Consider the following 21,052-nt stretch of genomic DNA (forward strand, 5'->3'; position numbering starts at 1 on the left):
ATTTGGTAAGGATCCCTCTTTTCGTGAATTAGCACTAAAAAAACCCTCTGCTATATGTTATGATAACTGCCTGGTTCTTGCTGGATTTGATAACAGATATAAGGGAGTCACTTTCAGTGGAAAACTATGTGTTCTCTAGAAATGTATAGAACTTTGCCTCAGTGCTACTTATTGTCTCATAGCCTCATAATTTATTTTCCTGCATTTAATGCACAGCTTTGGCAAACTCCGGAATAACACTTCTTTAAAGAAGATCCTGTGAACCAGAAGAAATACCATTAAATTAAATTTGAGCAGATTACTTTATTTAGAGACACTGCATGAAGTAAATCTTAAGTATGCAGTTTTAGTACTGCTTGAAGCTTGCTGCTGAAGATGCTATGGCTTTTCTCTCTGAAATAAATGTGGGATGTCACAGAAATACACAAACTGTACCAAAAGCTCTTCTTGTACCATTGGCTGGATCAAAATTTTAGCCTGGAGGAGTGCCCTGTCTCCTGCTGTGAGATGCCATACGTGATGATGTCCCAGGAGTAAGGAGGAGCAGTAACATCAAGCTGCTGTTGGGTGTGAGCCTGTTTGCACGGCTGCTTTGAGACAGGGCACCACCAAGGTGTGCAGGTGCTGCACAGGACAGCCACTTGCCCCACTTCATGGCGCTGTGTGCTGAAGCTGCCCAGCAGGAGGTGCACTGCTGGCCGTGTCAAATGTGGGGTGATGAATGTCGAAGAGAAGACCTTGCAATACAGCACCTCAGCCTCTCTTGCCCTGCTTGACCCAACGGGCAGTTGTTGGTACATCCCAGCTCTGAGACTGAGAGAGTACAGGCACAGCAGAATGTGTGTGTGTGATGAGCGCAACCACAGGCCACATGGGTGGCCTTCTAATGTGATTTGTGATCCAGTAGTTCTGATATCTGATTATTTGAAGACAAGCTGAAAGAAACCATCTCTATCAAGACTCTATGATGAATGAGAGAACTTTTTTGCTTGGTCTCCACTGAAGCTAACTTAGTATCAGGCTTAAGTGCCTATTGCAAGCAAGAAATTCCTTAATTTGTCTTAAAAGATCTATAAACCGTGTCAGAATTTATCATTAAGAGTTGTTAATAACTATTAACCTGATGCAAAAGGACTGCAAAAGTATCTTTGTCCATCTAAATCCACTGAAGCCATCTAGTTTTATCCCTTTAACAGCCTATCGGAAATCTAAAGCCTAACAACATTCATCAGCGGAGGGAAGCAGTATGTTACAAGACAAATTCAGTCCATGGTTTGTAATTTTTTTCAACCTCTATGTACAACCAGTAGCTGGAATGGTAGGAATTACTTCTCAAAATGTGCATGTGCCATTTTGACATTCAACTTTATTCTATGCCTTTGCTTAAACTGGCTCAGTCTGAATATCATTGGAAGATGAAAAGGGATGATTTTTCTTTTATAAGCTTTGGTGGATTAAACTGTCTAGTTATGCTGCTCTGAATGGTGTGATGCAAACTGCTTCTGGGATGTTCCTATCTGAGGACTTGGAGTCAAAGAATATGCCATCATCCAGATTGCCCCAGCTGCTCCAGCAATTAACTTCTGGTATGTGCTGGTTTGAGGTTCAGATGTCATGTTCTGGATTATGATTCTGAGTGTGAAACTGGAGTCTGTGCTGAAGTCCACATCCAAGGTTTGACTTCAGTATATTCTATATCTCTAATCTATAATGGACTGCCTGATGATCTCACATGGAGAGCATGATTAACAGTTCTTCTCCAAGCAAAAAGTAATTTAAAAAGAACAATGTGGAAGTCTTATCTGTGCAGGAAGCAGCTTTATTTGGAGGCCTGTTCAAGACTGTAAATTGGACTCTGTCAGGAGCTAGGGAAACATCACTATATTTCTGCTCTAGTACTCAGCACTTTACTTGAACGTTGCTTTTTCTAACAGGAGATATATGTATGTACTGTAGCAGACATACTTGCCTTAAAAGAAAAATGCTAATGAAGTTTGTCATTCCACTTTATGCACCTTCTGACAAGGATGTGTGCACAAAAAGATGCATGTCACGTAATTCCCATTGCTTAATGTACATCCTGAAAGATAATCTGATGGTTTTGTGATGGGCTTAGTATAAATTGATATAAAGGAAAAAAAAATATATAGAAAAAAATCATTTAAAGACGTTATAGAAACAGGTACTGTTTTCCTTAATAAGTTATCACTGATCTCCAAATATTAGACAAATTCTTCATGCTTTTAGTGATGCAAATGTGCTAGAATTTTTAAAAAGGCATGTGTGTATCTGTACCAGCAAAATAAATTATATTCATGTTTTCAAAGTGTCCCTTTTTCCTACATGTACTATATGTTTTTAGTTATATGGCTGAATTTAAGTCTAGTGTTCTGACATCTGTCTTTCAAAACACTGTAGTGTGTTAATGATTTTTTTTCTTCAGTCCTTCATTGTAAACAAAATCTGTTGTTGGTTCTTGCTTGAGTACTTTTTCGTAAGCCTTTAGAATATGTCTTGGCACTACAGTCAGTCTGAAATATCCTTTCAACGCATGAGAAGTTAATGATCAGAGCTGATGAAATTCAAAATGATGTTCTTATAGCACACCTGCTAATGCACAGGGACATTGACTGCAGTAGGGCTTTTGTATGCCAACTGTGTTTAGTGAACCACTATGCTAGCGCAGAGACAACATCAGGAATAACAAATTTAAAATTTAGTTTTTGAGGCCCTGTTTGCTTCTGAGATTTTAAGGGGAATACATTTCTATTTTGTTTTGTCTCAGTGTTAATGCTGGTGGTATTACATCACTTGAAGAATTTTAAAGAGAACACTTTATATATATGCAGAAACTAAAACATAAGTATATAGAATTTTAAATCAATTGTTCTATATTCCTTCAAAGGAAGTTCCTTATAAGAACTATGGTGTGCCTGGTTGTGGATGCACACAAAGTCTTCAATAACAATGAATATGGAGATAAATTAGTTATTTATCTTGGATACACTCACAGATCCTTGTTACAATTACATTTAACGCTAAAATGTCTTTCAAATTTTATGGAAATATCTCTTGGAAGTATAGGATTCAATTATTCATGTAAATGAAAGAAAGTAGTACAGTGGACATGCAACTTGAGTCTAGGAACTCATCCCATTTGAACTTCAAAGTCGTCTTCAGTTTCGAATATTTCTGCTTACAACACTGGAGTGCTAAACCCAACTTTTATCTGGTGTTATTTGCCTGCCACAAGTTAGTGATGCTCTAGGAAACTTAATTCAGCTCAGGTCTACTGGATATCAGGCACAGTAACTTGATTATAAATCTCCTTTAGAAATGATATTTTTGCTTCCTAGGCAAGACTATTGCAATGTCAGGTGACTTTTAAAGGACAAAAATATTACAGGGGTGTTTGTGGTGGATACCTTTCAGTGAGTGAGATAGTACAGTGTTCCAGAGAAAGGCACATTTCTCCTAGTTGCCCCCTGCCTTCATTCTGTCCTTCATTCTATTCTCAGTCTTCATAAGAATTTACAAGGAAATAAAACCCATGTAGGGGAAACTTAGGGAACTTATATCTATAAAGTATTTTTCTTTTAATATGGTATCATATGCACGTGTAATTAGCCTAACTAAAAACTGTAAATTACAGAATGATGCTAAATACATGTTTAGAAAGAAATATATGAAAAAAAAAAAAATCTGCTTCTAATGTTTCCTTGCTTGCATGTTCTGGGAACACATATTCATCTCTTACATCACCTCTCCTGAAACGCTCCTCTGAACGCATTTCCAGCTGGGCTTACCTCTAGCTGTAATGTTTCCTCTATTTTGTTGATCTCAATTTTAATATAAATTAATCTGAAGCATTGAAAGGATAACAATTACATATGCATTACTATATGCCCAGTGAGTCCTGCCCACAGTCAGGACAGGAACGCCTATTAAGTATTTTCTAATGTGGATAAAATGATTCTTCACTGGAAATACAGAGATGTGCAAGATATGTGGGTTCTTGATATTTCTACTGCATGTAACACCAATTTGGGTAATCATTTTATTCTAGCCAAACTTTGTTTTAGTGTGTTCTTGGAAGGTAACAGACAGTTAATATATGGCTATTTCACTTCCATATATGTGGATGTGTGAATGCATGGTGTCAGCATTTGTGGGATTAAAATATAGAACAAATACTTAATGACCTTTGGATTCTGTCTGTCTTAGATTTGTGGAAGTCCCAACATCAATTATGAGGAACAACCAAACTTCAATTTCCCTGGAGCTGAACGCTCCTGGATCCTCCCTCCTAAAGTAATAAAATGCTCACAACTCTTACCTCATGAATTCAGCAAAGTGAAATGGCTGCTCCATCTGGGGCTTCTGCGACTTTGTGATTTAAAGACTATTCGTAATATTTAGAAAGTTTAGAAAGTTAAAACTCATTTAAAACAAACAAACAAAAAAAAAACAACATGCCAGATGTATTAATGAGTTAACCCACAACTTTGATATTTTTTTCTTTTCCTTTTTAAAACTGTCTTGCTAATTATTGATTGAAGACACAAGAACACTTATCAATATCAGTATTGAAAACAGCGCTCTTCCTGTATACTTCAGCTTCTCTAAGTAGTTTGAAAAAATGGCTTATTTGTCCAAGTAAATTTTTGGTTTGCTCTAACAATTGAACGTTGACTTGAACCATCAGAACTCCATTATTCTTTAGGAGCATGGCTGCAACAGAGCTTTGAATTGTTTCATGCACGGCCTGCTACTACTTATAAAGTGATATCATGCATTAAAAAGGAACTGTTCTTTTGAGAATGGACACAAGGTTTATGGTACTCCAAGGTGCAATCTCAACCACATGTAGCGTCCAGTTTTAGAAAGAGGACTATGGATTTCCGTTGTCTATCTGAAATCCTAGTCTTAGATTCCATTTTCTGGGGGAACAACAGCCCCTAGTTCTCTCCCTGCAAGAGAAAGGTATACAGTCTTTCAAAAAGAAGCCTTAGCTACCTGTGAAAAATATACGTATATTTTTAGCTGGCTTTGAAATGCTGATAGGTACGCAGATTGCCAGTGGTGGCCCTGGAACTTACTTGAGAATTTTGAGAACAAAATTATAATACTTGAAAGACTTGTAGTCTGTACACTGTAGACCTATAGTCTTAAAGTCCCAGACGTGTAAGCTTTCTATAATTGCTTAACTTGAGGTCTCCAATAATACTACATAATCACAGCTGTAAAACTACTAAATGTATACAAGCAAGTAGGACCTAGTCCAACATTTTTATTCCACCTCACCAGGATATAAAGGTGCATTGCTGGTTATGTCCTTACCTTTCAACTAATAACGTTGACTGGTTATTGCTGGTTTATCTGTAAAACTTCATAGTGGTTTGTTTAGCTGCATATAAACACATTTCACATCGATGTGCAAAGGAAGGTAGAAAGATAGAAATGGGGAATTTTGGCTTTCTGGTTTGATTAGTGTATTGCCATGCATGTGCAGGTGGCAAAATGTGAATACAAGGCAATAACCATTATGTTCATTTACTTTGCCATTTAGGAAACACAGATGTTAACTATATAATAACAAGGTGGTTCTTATTGTAACAGCCCTGCTGTTAGGTCCTCCTGCTATTACAGTAGCTTACCGCTTTTGCATGCGTGAGACATTTACTGCTGGGAGCTTCTAACTGTATTGTATTAGCTCTTTTTTTTTTTTTTTTTTTTTTCTTGTAATACTGTTTTTAAAGTTGTTACTTACTGTCTTAAATGTGGGTGGATGGGTAAATTAGTTTTATTTGTTCTTTATTAGATATTTTTCATTTGAATTTCTGACACTTTATTCCCAAGGAATGTTTTCCCTTGCTGCCATGAACAGATGTACCTAATATGCACATCGAATAATAGAAAAAATATTGCTCCAGCTCATTAAAAGTCTCTCTTCTTAATTATTTATAGTTGGGTGAATTACTTTGCTTCTTTAACTAACAAATACTCAGCTTGAATGTTCTAAATGTTCTGATAATGCAACTTCTTCCACTTTTGTACCCTGAATGATGTCAATAACCTGATTATAGTTGGATCCATATGTCTTTTACAACTGCAATCTCAGTGGCTAAAAGATCTTGGCTTCTGGAGGGCAAGCAGCAAACTGAACCTAGTACTGAAGCAAAGGTCAGAGCTCCAAAGGAGATTTTGTATTTATATACATATATATGTGTGCATTTATATATATGTGTGTGTGTGTTTTTTTAATATTTCTGATCACTGAATACTCCCTGTCCTTGAGTTATGAGGACCTCAGGACACCTATGGAATCCTCACTGATACTACTAACCATATAGTAATGTCTGCTTAAAAATTAAAAAGGGGAGAAAAAAATCCATCTGAAGTTTCCTGAAAGATAACACATTTTGTAAGATATGTAGCCCCAAAGTTGATGATCCATGAATGACTCAAGTTCAATTACAGATAACTGCATATAGGTATAGAAGTTTCAACTCTGAGAAATGCTTCAATATGTTTAGAACTCAGCAGCCTGGTTAATGATGACAGTCAGCACTGCAGCACCTCCCTTGCTGTAGTGTGCTCGGTATACCAGCTCACAGCTTGGATATCAGTTGAAATTCAAGGTCTCAGTCTAGCCACCAAAGCCATTCATAGGATTAATCCAAGCGTTGAGAGACTTTGGCATCCCTTTCACTCCATGGCTGTGACCTTCCATAAGAACGGCATTCCTCTGGCACAGCGACACTGCTGGGTGCTTCACAGCCCAGAGCACAGCTTGTCAGCCCAAAGCCATTCAGTTTGCTGCTATAAGAGGAAAGTGTAGGACAGCAGGACACTAAGAGAGTCAGCATTGTTAAAGAGAGGCTTCATAGTATAAATCACAAGCCATTCACATAGCAGAGTAGTTTCTATGGTGTATTTATTTGTTCTTTTGTCTAAAGCTTAAACGTATCTTTTTCATGTGCTAGTTTATTTTAGCAGTATTGTATTTCACTTTTCTGTATTATAAGTAAAAGAAAGTTACAGAGTTTGTGTCCTTGTTCCTATTGCTGATCCAGTGGAGAGTTCCAGTTGTTAGATTTCATGCTAAGACCTTTGGAGGTAATGCAATACAAATATAGACTATTTGCTAAAAATCTGACTAAACTGAATAAGATTTTTGGCTTCATCTCATCCATATGTCAATAGGATACGTGGATTTCAGACTTGCCAGTACTGTTACTGACAGGGAGTAATTAATCCATAAGTTTTGCCGAGTCTTCATGATGGCACAGTCCATCTGGACCTAGTGAAAAATCAGACAAAAGTATTTTTTTGGACCTGAAAGTAAACGTTTTTCTCTTTCTGCAAAGGTGTTTCGTGTATCTTTGCAACATTCAGCTTGCTAGAGTAGTTGATACAATTTTCAGAAAGAAATGGTAGTACCAAAACCCAACTTATTTATTTATTTATTTATTTATTTATTGCCTTGTATTTTTTTTAATCCCTCTACACACCTACAGTGACATTAGTTTCTAACACTGCAAACATACTTTTGCTCTTTCTTGAATAAAATTTCAGCTGGTGACAATCTGTGATTCACTAGTACTGTTTTGTACTTTTACAGTCCTAAGTACAGAGGAAAATGATTTCTTCTCCCTTTTGGCAGAAGTATTAAGTGGGATACTTATAGCTGAAAGTAGTCTTTGAGAGCTAGGAATGTTGAGACTTTTTTGGTAATAAACATTCTGCGATCAGACATGCAATCAAGTTACCAAAATGACTGCTAGCTAAATGTGTCTTCTACTACAATACCATAATGCCATAATGACATTCACACACGTTTTTCAGTAGCAATCATCTTTCTCTTCAGTGCTTTTTGGATCTTACACAGCTGCCCATTTGTGGTGTACCTCTTGGTTTTTGCAAAAATACTGCCTTTCACTTGTGAGTTTAACGTACAGGCTATAGATTGGTATTCACTGACTGGTGGCTTGCTGACATTCCACTTGATTACTTGTAATTTTCTCTTTGTCAATAAATCTTTTCCTACCCTTTTTGTCCATGCTGAGAATACTACGTTCAAGCCTTTTAACTCAGGCAAAGTGCTTTAATAGATTGCTGCTTTTTTTTTTTTTTTTTTTTTTTTAATTTGATCTTTTCCAATATACCAGGTATCGTCCAAACTTGTGGTATTTGCCCTAGTAGTTTTCTGTATTGTTCTGTGTTCTCTGACACTAAATTTTGTCTTATGAGACTCTTCTGGGAGGTTTCTGAATTCTCTATTACAAGACAGTTGTCTCTAGGAATACCCTGTTCTTGTCTTCTAACTGCATTTTAATCAAGCTGCATTTTGATGTCTTTGTCTGGTGTCCATCCTTGCAGATTGATAGAGTGTTGTTAACTAAGTCTTCTACATTTCTTCTTCCTAGTTCCAGAGGCTTAACTCTAGAATTATATTTCAGTTTTTTTACTGGGCAATAAAGACGATCAAAGATCAGAGAATGCTTCTATGTAACCTATGCCTAGAAAGATCTTTAGCAGAATAGATGGGGTAGGAGGGAGGGGGAGGCAGTAGTGGTACGCAAATGTCTGAAAATTAGTGTAGGCTGGGAGATAAGAGGGCAAACAGATGTATTTTCTTCTGTCCTCTTCTGGAACTGGCAGGTAGTCACTTCTCAAAACGAAATTATAGCATGGACACACTGGTTTGAATCAAGAGATGTTTTTCTTTTAATATCTTTATTTATCCAGGAATATAGATAAATTAAACCCATCAGTTTCTGTAGTCATCAGATGATTTTATTTTTTTTGGAATGAACATTGGCTTCATCAAATTTTTAAACAACAGAATTTAAAAATGGTAAATTTAGATTACATTTTCCTCAACTGCAAAGATTACTGTGATGCTTGAAGTAGAATTGTATCACTTCTGTAAAAAGCTTGAGAAGGAGGTATCTTGTCTCATTAAAATTTGGACTAGAAAGGAAGAGTTTTATCAGTGTTCTAGGCCATGTTCACCTGAATGCAGGAAACACTAGGTAAGTTATCTTCTATACGTTAATGTAGGTTCCCATTACAAAGTAAAGCAGAAAAACATTAACGCATTTAGCCTGTTTGTAGTATCCAAAGGGGAAAAAATTAACTGTAACTTTCATTCTAATAATTAATTTAATCAATGATTTTGTTTTTTTTTTTTAGAGAATCTGATACCGAATAGCTTTAATCTCTGAAAATGACTATATCATTTTTCTTTAATATTTTAGAACTAATTAATATGGTGAAAACTGTAAGCAATCTGTTCATGATACTTCTGGCATTTCTGGAATGCTGAAATGTAGATCTTTATGTAGAACATCATTAAGGGTGACTTTCCAAAGACCCACCTAGACCTATATTTAGTTATTTGAAAGAGAGGTGGGAATAGGACAGCAAACAGTCAGAAATCTCATAGTAAAGTTGATGTCAGTACAAGGAAAAAAAAAAAAAAAAAAAGACACCATAACCACCAATGCCTAGGTCAGAGATGCAGCCAAAAAGGACCAAGGTACTGTTTTCTTCCTAACAGCATGCAATTCTCCTTCAGCAGTGGAAATACCAGAACATAGTGTAATTTTTCCATCCATGTGAATTTTTGAACTAATCCATCTACTCTTGTCCTGAATTTCAAGCCAAGACTTTGACTTTATATTGATGAATATCAAATACAAAGATTTCTCATAAGTTTAGTAAAAACTGGAAGAACTTTGACTTTTTTCTCCTTTTTGCAACACAAATTCCTGGGCAACACATGATGTTCAATAAAATGGGAAGAATAAAAATAGTAGAGAGATGAGAATGGGGAGGGGAGTAAACATTTTGAAGAGGTCAAAAAGTGCTGAAGAAAGTTTAAAGGATATTGCTGTGTGTGTAGGAATACTTATCGAATACTTTTGCTGAGGATTCAGAGCAAGATAACCTTTTTTTTTTTTACCCACAGTGTTGCTTTTCTTTCATGAAATAAAAATATGACTACATACTGACTACCTACCTATCTGAGCTTCAATGAAAACAGTAGTTTGCAGTAAACATTCTGAAAATTTATTGATTTTAATTATAAATACCTTTAGCTAAACTATACTTTATTTTTAAACCAGTATCATATATATGCTTTGGCTGAATAGTTTCAAAAAACAAGCAAAAAACCCTCTCATATTATACTTTCCTGATTAATACTTTAAATTACTTTTGGTCCCTTGTTTCATTGTTCTGTGCATCTTTTTTTTCCAAACGACATGATCAGTGGCTTGTTCATAAACTAATCTGCTCCAAATAATTAATATGGGGACTTGTTTCAGCTGTAAATCATACATTTCTTCCAAGCTGTTTGTGTATAAATTAAGCATGATTGGCTTGTACTTATATCTTTTGGGTCTCCTAATCAACAAAAATGCTACCTAAGAAAGCTAAATGCTGTGTTTTGTCTTGTTTAGACTTGACAATTTAACATACTTAACTACATATACTATAAATCTAGTAACTAAGAAAGACCTATTTCAATTATTAGAGTAAAAATTAATTAGAATCCTAACAGTCTTCAAAAGATAAGTTAGATCTATTCAAGATGAATGCTCTGTCAGAATGTATTTTTAGCAATGAGCAAAAATGAGGTTTTCATCCTGCATGCACTTGTTCAAAATCTCATTTAAAGTTCATTAAGTTCAATTAAGCATTAAATATTTCAATGGCTTTACTTCCAATTTGCTTCATTTTTAAAACATTGAAGCCCATCGTAAAGAAACTAAATAGTATAGATTTGTTTTTAAGCTGTAACTGAAAAATAGTAGTCTAAATTTTTATTAAACTTTAGTATTTAAATGTGTATAAATTCAATTAGACTTGTGGTAAGTAACATGTATCTTCCCACCATGTTAGTAAGAACCACAAGTTTAAATTTTCCAGCTACAGTTTTCACAAACACGTTCTGCAGATCAGCTTTTAATACTGCAGTCTTATGCATGGGCCCATTAAGAGCTGAAAATAATTCTGTAAGCTGATTCTTCATTTGTTTTAAGTTTTAAGCTTGTTTGTGGTCTCTGCCAAAGCTGAAACTTCATTGTGTATGCTAGTGTTTAAATACCCTCAGGCATTAAATGATAGTAAGGTTGCATTTTCTGTCAGTTTAATTGCATTGAAGTTGCTGCATTTCTGATGGCTCTGTAGACTAAACACACGAAGTAAAACTGTCGTTTGGAGGAATAAATTGCCGTAATTTTCAACTCAGTTTAATTTTGATGGATAACTTCAAAAGTGTTCTTGTTTTTAGTGACTGAGTCATTGACTCCACCCACTAATGTTACTATTTGCAGCAGAGCAGTGATATCATTATTGACTAAACTGGCTAAATGTTGTTTTTAATGGATGTATGATTGGCCAGATCCTTCAACTTACCTGTGTGTATTGCCATTCAGTTTCTTAAAGTATCTATACTGCTTTGCTAAAGAAAAAAATTTTGAGCACACATTGCCCCAGAAATTAGGGATGAATGAACTCTTCAAATTACACAGCATTCATTGGGATGTTGTCTTCTGCCAGCAAATAACAAAATCCAGCTACTGTTTCTTGAATTTTTGAATGAGTTTGGGTATGATTGGTAATGCATGTATTTTTATTTATTTATTTATTTTATATAATTACATTAATAATTTGAAGTATAAGGGGATGATTTGGGGCACAGCTTTGCTTCTGAATTTTCTTGTTAATTTTCTGGAAATAAGTGGTATGATGAGGTAACAATTCTTAGAGATTGTTTTAAGATTAATTTTGCAATTGGCCCTGAGTAAAGCTGATTAAGGGAAGTTTCATCTGAGGTCTAGAACTTGGAAATCATTAACATGTTGAAATCACAGTTAATATTATTATTATCTAGGTAAAACTCAAATTCCCTCTAGTACATTTCAAGTGTTCATGTAGTATTAGTGAGGAAATGTATTTCATATAGTTTGCACAGGTAAATAGGATACTGTTCTGGAGACAAAAATAACAAAATTGATCTAAAAAGTAAACCAGTGCCCCAGCTTCAATTAAACTTTTTCCTGGGTTCTTTTTAAAACGAAATGGATCATAAAAACAGACAAATTTAAAAGATAATTGTTGTGGTGCAGCCCTGGCAGACAGCTCAGCAGGCCCAAGTCACTTGCCCACCCTGCCCAGGTGGGATGGGGAGAGAAAGGGAGAGGTAACAGTGTGAGAGCTCAGGGGCTGGGGCAAGGTGGGGAAGGCAGAAGCTGTGTGAAGCAAAGCCCGACTGGGCCCACTGGCTGCTTCCCACTGTCAGGCAGGTGCCAGCCACTGCTGACCAGCAGGGCTTGGCAACGGCTGTTGCTGAAGCAACATCTGAACATTGGTGTGTTATCACTGCTATTTTCTTCAAAAGTCCAAAACAGCATTGTGTGAGCCTCTATGAAGACAATGAACTCTGTCCCAACCAAAATCATAACATTAATTTCTAATGAAATACAGGTATTGGTGCCATCTTGACAAAAAGGCATTTTAAATTGGTTGACTTGGAATGGAGATTAATTCTCATTGGTTTCTTTAAATATAGCAAGAAACAGAAGGTGTTGTTTTGTTTTCTTTCTCAAGTAACATGTACACTTAATGGGATCTGTAAGCAAATTATTGTTTTTAGTGTATAATATCTGACACTTCAGAGTCTGTAAGTTAATATTACATCAGATTACCAAAGCCTTTGTGGATTAGGAAAATAATTATTAGGGCATTTAATTAACGGAGGTTGTTTAAATTGGGTATTTTGGGGCATAAATAATCTTTGTCTTTGCAGATATAATCTTTTCTTTGCATGTATAATTTTTATCAAAGAAAAAAATCAAATTTTGTAATAAAACATTATGAGAACATAAAGACTGTTTTATAATTTTACTCATAGTGTTTTTCAACCCAGGACTCTAGTTTTCTATTTGCCTGTATAAAATTTACATCTCATATTTTCTTTGTCCTGCGTTCACAAACATGCATCTTCTGGAATAAGCAGCACTCAGCTGAAATATTGGGCTGAACATCCTTTGCTAAAATAGTATTTGTCTTCTATAAAAGGTCATTCAGATACCTGTGTTTTGGTATTTCTTGGGAGCACGACGTGACTACAAAGAATCCCCTATATTATGTTTGACCAGGTGAAAGCTGTATTGAAAAACTTTTGGCAGTGCACACAGTATAGGACTTATAGCACCACGTGCTTACTAGGCTGGGTGAATTGTTTATGGCAATACCCTGCCATTTGTACAGACAGCATTAGCCAACAGGCAGTTTGTTTGGTGGTCTTCCATATCTGTGCAGTTGTGCTGAAGGTTCAGGAGTAGCAATATGCACCTTTGGCAGAGACTTATGTTAATAAACTGGTATCAGAAGGCATCTAAGAAAAAGGGAGGTGATGACTCTTCAGTCTTTGCTGGTAAGAAGTCATTTTTTCTTGATTTGTGAATAACAACAAAACAAGTATAGCGTGTCCTAACATGACTTCATATCTGTGGGAGATGGAGTAGCACTGAAACAGAAAGCTCAACTGTGTTTCCTTCTAGCTTTATTCACCTTTACTTAGCTTATGAAGCTAAGTTCCAAAACAATGGAACCTGTAGGGTAGACCATTGCAGGAGGCAATTTAAAGTACATACACAGGCAGCTGCTATTTAAGTCTGAGCATAATGTATTTTATCATGAGTGTTTCAACTTGCTTCTTTCTTAGATTTGCAGTATGTGTGATGATCAAGGGATGGTTGAAGTGTTAGCGTGGTTGCATCTGACAAAGTAAAAATGAAAGTATTTACTTCCTTTTAACATTTAACTGAGCAGAATGCTCCTAATTTAATGCAGAACTAACCTTTTGTCCACAGCAAGAGGTTGAATTTGCTTCTGTTGTAATTTACGCGAATCACACCTCTGCAAAATCCTTCAACCATCTGCCATCAGTCAATAAATCCTTTTTTAATTTCCATTAATTCTTATTAGAAAGATTGAGGAAATCCACCCATCTGTTTGATAGAAGTATTATGTCCACAGGGAAAGCACATCAAAGCTTTTATAACTCCTCTCTTTAGCTGGGGGGTGAGGGTAGATGGTGATCTAGAACAACTGCAGTCATTTGTGGAAATGTTTAGTGTATTCTGGTGAGAGGATCTTTGCATGTTAATTCATTGAATAATTGAGGAACAAAATATTATGATAGTATAGCAATTCAGTGCTAACATAAGAGTGCAAGGTCTTTTTTGCTTTTGAAGTGATTAATTCTACTGTGGTGAGTAAAAGGACTTCTATAACAAGTCAGAAACTGTCAAGGAAATCTTGACAGTCTCTTAGTGGTAGAGAGATTGAATAAAGCAAGGGGAAGAGGTGTGCAGTCATTCTGTGGATTTGCCCTTAGCATGTAAGTTCTTCAGAAAAGGCAAAATTCAAATTTGCAGAGGATGACTTCTTTTTAGCATTGAATAAATATAAATAAATTAGACCTGATTTTAGTGTCACATGGGAAAATGACAGTAATAAATTATATCTATTTTGAAAGCTGCTGCTTGAATAGTCAGTTCATTTTGATGACCAAATATTTATATTCTGGCAAAATATTTGTCTTGGTATCTGACAGTATCTCTAATACATACCTAGAAATAGGTGCACTGTCTGGCGAAATTCCACTTAGAGAACTAATTTTGGCTGGGAGTAAGAGGGGAATCATCATCAGTATATTGTGGTGAAAGATGGCTTTGAAGGGTCAACTACAAACTATTCCATAAGGTAACACCATGGCAGTGTGTTGATGATAAAACATAAAGAAAGAATCAAAGAACTGCCTAAACATACATCCACTTATGAATGCTAAATTGCAAACTTCTTTGCTGAGAAGAATGTGAGCACTCTTCAACAATTTTGCTGAGATACATAATGGTAGTTAAGGTCCAGAGAAGAGCATAGCCTCCTGTATTAGATATTAGACCTTTTGCAAGAAGATAATGTTTTGCTCAGCATGAGTTGCAGTGTATACATATTTTTGAGAACAGTCCATATCCTTCACTATGTTTTCCCATCCACAGCTCCAGAATTGCTTGGCCATTATGCACCTGGTACATATGGATTTGTAGTTTGATTCTGTCGAGGTTTTTTTTTTTTTTTCTTTGTAATCTTTCTCATGATTTCTTTACAACTGTCAGAAATTGCGAACCTAGAAGATCATGCCCAGTCAGGATATAGATTGATTTCTGTTTATAGTTAAAATGTCTGCTCTCAGAGCCTGAAAGGAACTCTGGGTCATGGTTTATAACCAAAAGCTCCCACTTGTGGACCACAATGGGTTGGTCTGCGAATGGGTTAGATTCCTTTGGCAGCAGCAATGTCAGGAACCATGCCATGATTGTCACCTTCTGCAGGCATGTAATTTTGAAAGCTGATCCTTTTGTAAGTAGTCTGTTGTGTCAAGTCTTTCACATTTAAAGCTTTTTCTGAAATAGAGTTTCTTGTCCAGTTCCTTTTCTTCAAGTTCTTGGTGCCCTCTGGCACCTGTTCAATATCCAAGATTGAGTTTGCCAAAATGCCTTAGGGATACCTCTGAAGACTGGGCTCAGACTCAGGAAGGATGAGCTTTATCATGGGGAGTACAGACGCTGAAAACAGACTGTAATTCTCTTCTCTCTGGCATATGATAATTTACTTAACATTAGAATTAAGGCCATTGAGGCAGTGTCCTCTCCTTCATGAGATCATTTCTCAATTACCTGGAGTAGGTTAGAGTTAGGAGGTACCTTTCTGTCTGGTGACGAATGAATTTAAGGCGTTCTTCAAGATAATTAAAAAAAGTTCTGCAGACACTATACTTTTAAGCTGAGAAGTTAATTGAAGAATTGAATGTCTGCCTAGACAAATAAGTACTTTGACATGAGTGACCTCTTTAAATCTCCACCCTTGTGATTTAGGCTATTCTTAAAGTTGAAAGGGCTGGGAGAGGAATGGTTGGAGAGCTGCCAGGCAGAGAAGGACCTGGGAGTGATGGTGGATAGTCGGCTGAATATGAGCCAGCAGTGTGCTCAGGTGGCCAAGAAGGCCAACAGCATCCTGGCTTGTATCAGGAACAGTGTGACCAGCAGGGCTAGGGAGGTGATCGTCCCCCTGTACTCAGCTCTGGTGAGGCCGCACCTCGAGTACTGTGTTCAGTTTTGGGCCCCTTGCTACAAGAAGGACATGGAGGTGCTTGAGCAGGTGCAGAGAAGGGCGACGAAGCTGGTGAGGGGTCTGGAGAACAAGTCCTATGAGGAGCGGCTGAGGGAGCTGGGCTTGTTCAGCCTGGAGAAAAGGAGGCTCAGGGGCGACCTTATTGCTCTTTATAAGTACCTTAAAGGAGGCTGTAGCGAGGTGGGGGTTGGCCTGTTCTCCCACGTGCCTGGTGACAGGACGAGGGGGAATGGGCTTAAGTTGAGCCAGGGGAGTTTTAGGTTAGATGTTAGGAAGAACTTCTTTACCGAAAGCATTGTGAGGCATTGGAACAGGCTGCCCAGGGAAGTGGTGGAGTCACCATCCCTGGAAGTCTTTAAAAGACGTTTAGATGTAGAGCTTAGGGAAATGGTTTAGTGGGGACTGTTAGCGTTAGGTCAGAGGTTGGACTCGATGATCTTGAGGTCTCTTCCAACCTAGAAATTCTGTGTGATTCTGTGAAATTCCCACCTTCAGTAATACATCGTTTCACATTATTGGCACTTTAAGAGGGCTTGCAACTCTCTGAAGCTGGCATGTATAGAGCGTTAGATACCATACAGTCCTAGAGTTCTTGGCCATTTGTCTCAGTGGACTTGAGAGGAATAGCAGATTGCAATAAAACATCTTACAAGTCAGAAAAGAAGGTTTATAACTTTTTTGAAGGTTTATAACGCATTTTATCTGACCTACAAATATAACTAGGACATCCCTTTCTTTGAGATTTGTATCACAGCTTCTTGCTGTTTTTGTTTACTTTCACCCAGCAGGACATCCTTGCTGAATTAGTGATGGTTGACAGCTTTAATGAAGATCCTTACTCAAAGGAAGGAGTTGAAGTAGTTTTGAGTGGTCATTGCATTACTTGGAACAACTAAAGTTTTGAATTGTGGTGGTGGTGGTTCTTTAGAGATTTAAAGAAATAATTTACAAAAAAAAAAAAAAAAATTACAAAAAAATGAGTTTTTAATGAACTGTTGTCCACATATGTACTCTCTTGCCATTCTTTTCCTATTTGGTCCAGTCCAGTGATAACATTGCATGCAGTATAGGCACAGGAACCATGTTCCAATTTACACATTGATAGTTTGGCCCATTTATTACAACAGCCACTTAAGTTATTATAGCAGCCCATAAATGTACATGTGGACTTTGCATCTCAGAGAATTCTTGTGACTGGTAATTAATTGTTTTAACGCTAAATAACTTTTCGAAACTTTAAGAAAATATATTATGAGTAGTAGAGAAAGAATTTTGACTGTAGCTTCTAACAGAAGCAATAACAGTGGGTGGACTTACAAGGTGAAATTAGCTTATTAAGTCATAAAGGTGAAAATCTGTATCCAAATGCTGCTCATTTTATTTCCTGCCAATACATCAAAGTGCTTAAGTAGGAGTTTTTATATTCCTGTTTTCTTTAAAACAAAAGCAAAACAAAACAACAACAACAAAAAACCAAACAAACAAACAAACAAAAAAAACACACACACACACACAAAAAAAAAAACTACCACCACCAAACAAACAAAAAACCAAACACAGCATTGTTTAGAAACTGTCCAAGCTCATAACTCTGGAAAAATAAATAGAACAACAGTACCAATAACTTTTGACATCTCTATCTGAATATAAATTCTGAGTTATTTTATTCTTTTTAAAAGACAATTTTTGTGTCCTTTCCCCTCTCAAAGCCTTTATTGGCTACGGAGGATAGAAATGAGTCATTCTCAAGATTATTTTCTGAGTGACTCTTTGTAGTTTATTACTTAATTTTGAGAAGAAGCAGGAAATCCAGCTTGCTCAGATGCACAGGCTAAGACTGGAACAGACTCATGAACAAATTTAGTCTTTCCTAGAAAATGTATACAGTACTTTAATCCCACTCTTTTCTCAGGGCAGGAATATCAGCAACAATAATAATATTCCCTGTGTCTACTATATGAATCTTGCAGAACCTCCTGTTGCAAATTTAATATCTGAGTCTGACAGAGTATGGTCTGATTACCCATGAACGGTAGAAAGCTACAGAAATTGCAGAACCTGAAAATAATCTGAGAAAAGTCTAGAGTCTTTTCTTCTCTTTGTTTCTCAGTCTAGAGGCAAATTTAGGTTAAACTCTCTCAAACTTGAAAAATGAAAATAAGCATGTCTTCCTTTCACACAGTGGGGTACATGTCACAGTGCAAATTTCTTTCTAATTTAATAGGTCGTCTGAGATCTTCAGTCTTTAAAATGAATTCCATAAGCCTATGGAAACTACAAGCTTCCAAGACTAATAATAATCGTTTTTATTTCCAGATATGTTTTTTTGAAACTATACTTTGGGTATGTAATTAGCAAGGAAATTAACCACCATTAAAACTCTTTTGGTGCTTTGGACAGTTCTGTCATACTGAATCACAACAGATCTTGTTACAGTTTTTCAGTGCATGCAAACTATATGGTTTGTTTTGTAGTATATAAGTTTTCTGCAAATTCCTTATACTTTAATATTTGGATTAGAACGAGTTTACAAAAAGAACAGAGGCTAACCAAACCCACTGAGTAATATCAGAGTCCTCAGGCACAACTGTAGCTCTGTATTTCTGTCCTGTGTGTGGAAAGGAAATTTCTTTATCAAAATATTGATTTTTTTTATCACAGTATTGTTTAGTATAAAACCAAAAATGGAAGGGAGACTAGCAAAATCAAGTTTGTGCCTGCTATTTCAAGCAATCATACAAAGAGCAATTTGTTAAAAACTTCCTGGTGGAGTTACTAAACTTGGAATTGATTGGTATTTAGTACCACAAATAAGGAATAAAAAAGTGGTGGGAAATAAACTGAAAGTAATTATTTTTAATTATGTAGAACTAAAATTATGTCCATGCAACTGCTAATATATTACTGTAGTGTTCCAACTGTATTTCTGCTTTTTTTTTTTTAAACGACAATATAAAATATAATCCAAAATTGTTATGCTGCTGTGAATATAGTGATCTTAACCATTCTTCTCCAGTTCTTATTTTCCTTTTCATAACTTGAGAAGCAACACTTCTCAAAAATATGAAATAGTTTGAACAAATATTTATCTGATATATTATTTACAGATGAACTTAGCTGTTACTTTTGATGTGGTTTACCAGTCTGGAAAATCAAACAAAAAAGTGTGTTCTCACAATATATTTGTGCTTTGAGTTCCTATGTTGTCTGGGTCTCTCACTACACATTACTTTCCTGCTGTTGCTGTACATTTTCTTGGCATTTTCACTCTGAGATGGTAAAACTTTCATCAGGGAGAACATTGCTCTTCCTCCACACACCTTCTGAGCCTGTATGAATTCAGGACTGTGCAGAATCTTCACAAATGGGCAGGGACGATCTGAAGACGTAAAAAACCACTTTACTGTGGTTTGAGATTAGTATACCTAAAGAGACTGTAGATCATGCTTACAGGGAGGACTAGACTGACAGCTAAGGTGACTAAGGTAAAAAAATTTCCTGTGACCAAAATGGAGCATTGCATACCCTGAAATCACTTAACTAAAAGCCAGGAGTAGAGGAAACAAGCCTCCCAAATTGAACAGTGCATTCAAACTTTTAAATTAATTTGTCTCTAATCAGAATATTTATCTTCCTTCACTCATGGCATAGCCTTTTTCTAGATTTGTATTTGTTTTTAGTCACTGTTCTCAGTTAAATAGTCCAGATGACTTCAGTTACTGTGAAGTGATCTCGAAAATGACTCTATGAAAAGCCACTAACTGGGCAATACAAACAAAAGTAAATTTTTCTGTTAACAAAGAATCATTTTATTTAGTTTGGAAGATAATCAAAAATCGGTTAAAACTTTCTGCTTCTTACTGACATGAAATAAGACAGAACAGGAATATGTTTTTAATACCTAAAAATCGTGAGAATAATTGTTTTATGTTATTTTTATCCACATGATAAGAATATGGTCCATAAGATCATAAATGGTCTTTCAAGACATAAACAGTCATTTGGTAGTAGTACAGCTTGATTGTATTTTTTAAATCTATTTTTATCTCAAAAACATTACCTAAGGTCAAAGAGAGTTTTGCTGTAAAAAGAGGTACTGTTCCAGGAAATAAATCTGATTGAAGAATCATTAAAACTACCCAAATTGTGAATTCATTCCATGCTTACTTTGAATGTTAGTTCTATTTGGTGTATATACTCACAGTTAAATGTCAGAATCCATCAGCAAAAATTAAGGTAATACTGAAATTACATATTTAACTGTGTTCTTTCATTCAGATGTAAAAGATGACCTGCATATACCTTTATTTTGACATCTTAATAGTAATGATTGACACACATGCTACTGCTTGTATGTCTGGCAACTGTCTTGAGTTATAGATAGGACAGTCTGCTTTGGGGTGGGAAGAGAAATACATTAGATGAGCAACAAAACTATCTAACAGATGCAGAGAGAAAGCAAAAAGGTTATTGGAGCAGCTTTTTCTGGATGCCATCTCCAAGCAATTGGAAGAGAAGAAGGTTATGAGGAGTAGGCGGCATGGATTCACCAAGGGGAAGTCGTGCTCGACCAACCTCGTTGCCTTCTTTGATGGCATCACCAGCTGGGTAGATGGGGGGAGAGCAGTGGATGTTATCTACCTTGACTTTAGCAAGGCTTTTGATACTGTCTCCCATGACATCCTGCTAGCAAAGCTGAGAAAGTGTGGGATAGATGACTTGATGGCAAGGTGGGTTGAGAACTGGCTGACTGGCCGAGCTCAGAGGGTGGTGATCGAAGGAGCAGAGTCTGGCTGGAGGCCTGGGACTAGCGGTGTTCCCCAGGGGTCAGTGCTGGTCC

General features: G+C 36.4%; 1 protein-coding gene across 1 annotated transcript in view; it reads left to right on the forward strand.

Annotated features, from left to right (window-relative positions):
- FSTL5 (follistatin like 5) overlaps window positions 1–21,052 on the forward strand; it is a gene marked incomplete at its 3' end in the record, with an annotated part of 350,355 nt that overhangs the window by 191,244 nt on the left and 138,059 nt on the right. The window lies entirely within an intron of this gene.

This window comes from Aythya marila (assembly GCF_965140915.1).
Source record: "Aythya marila genome assembly, chromosome: 4".
Taxonomy (NCBI): domain Eukaryota; kingdom Metazoa; phylum Chordata; class Aves; order Anseriformes; family Anatidae; genus Aythya; species Aythya marila.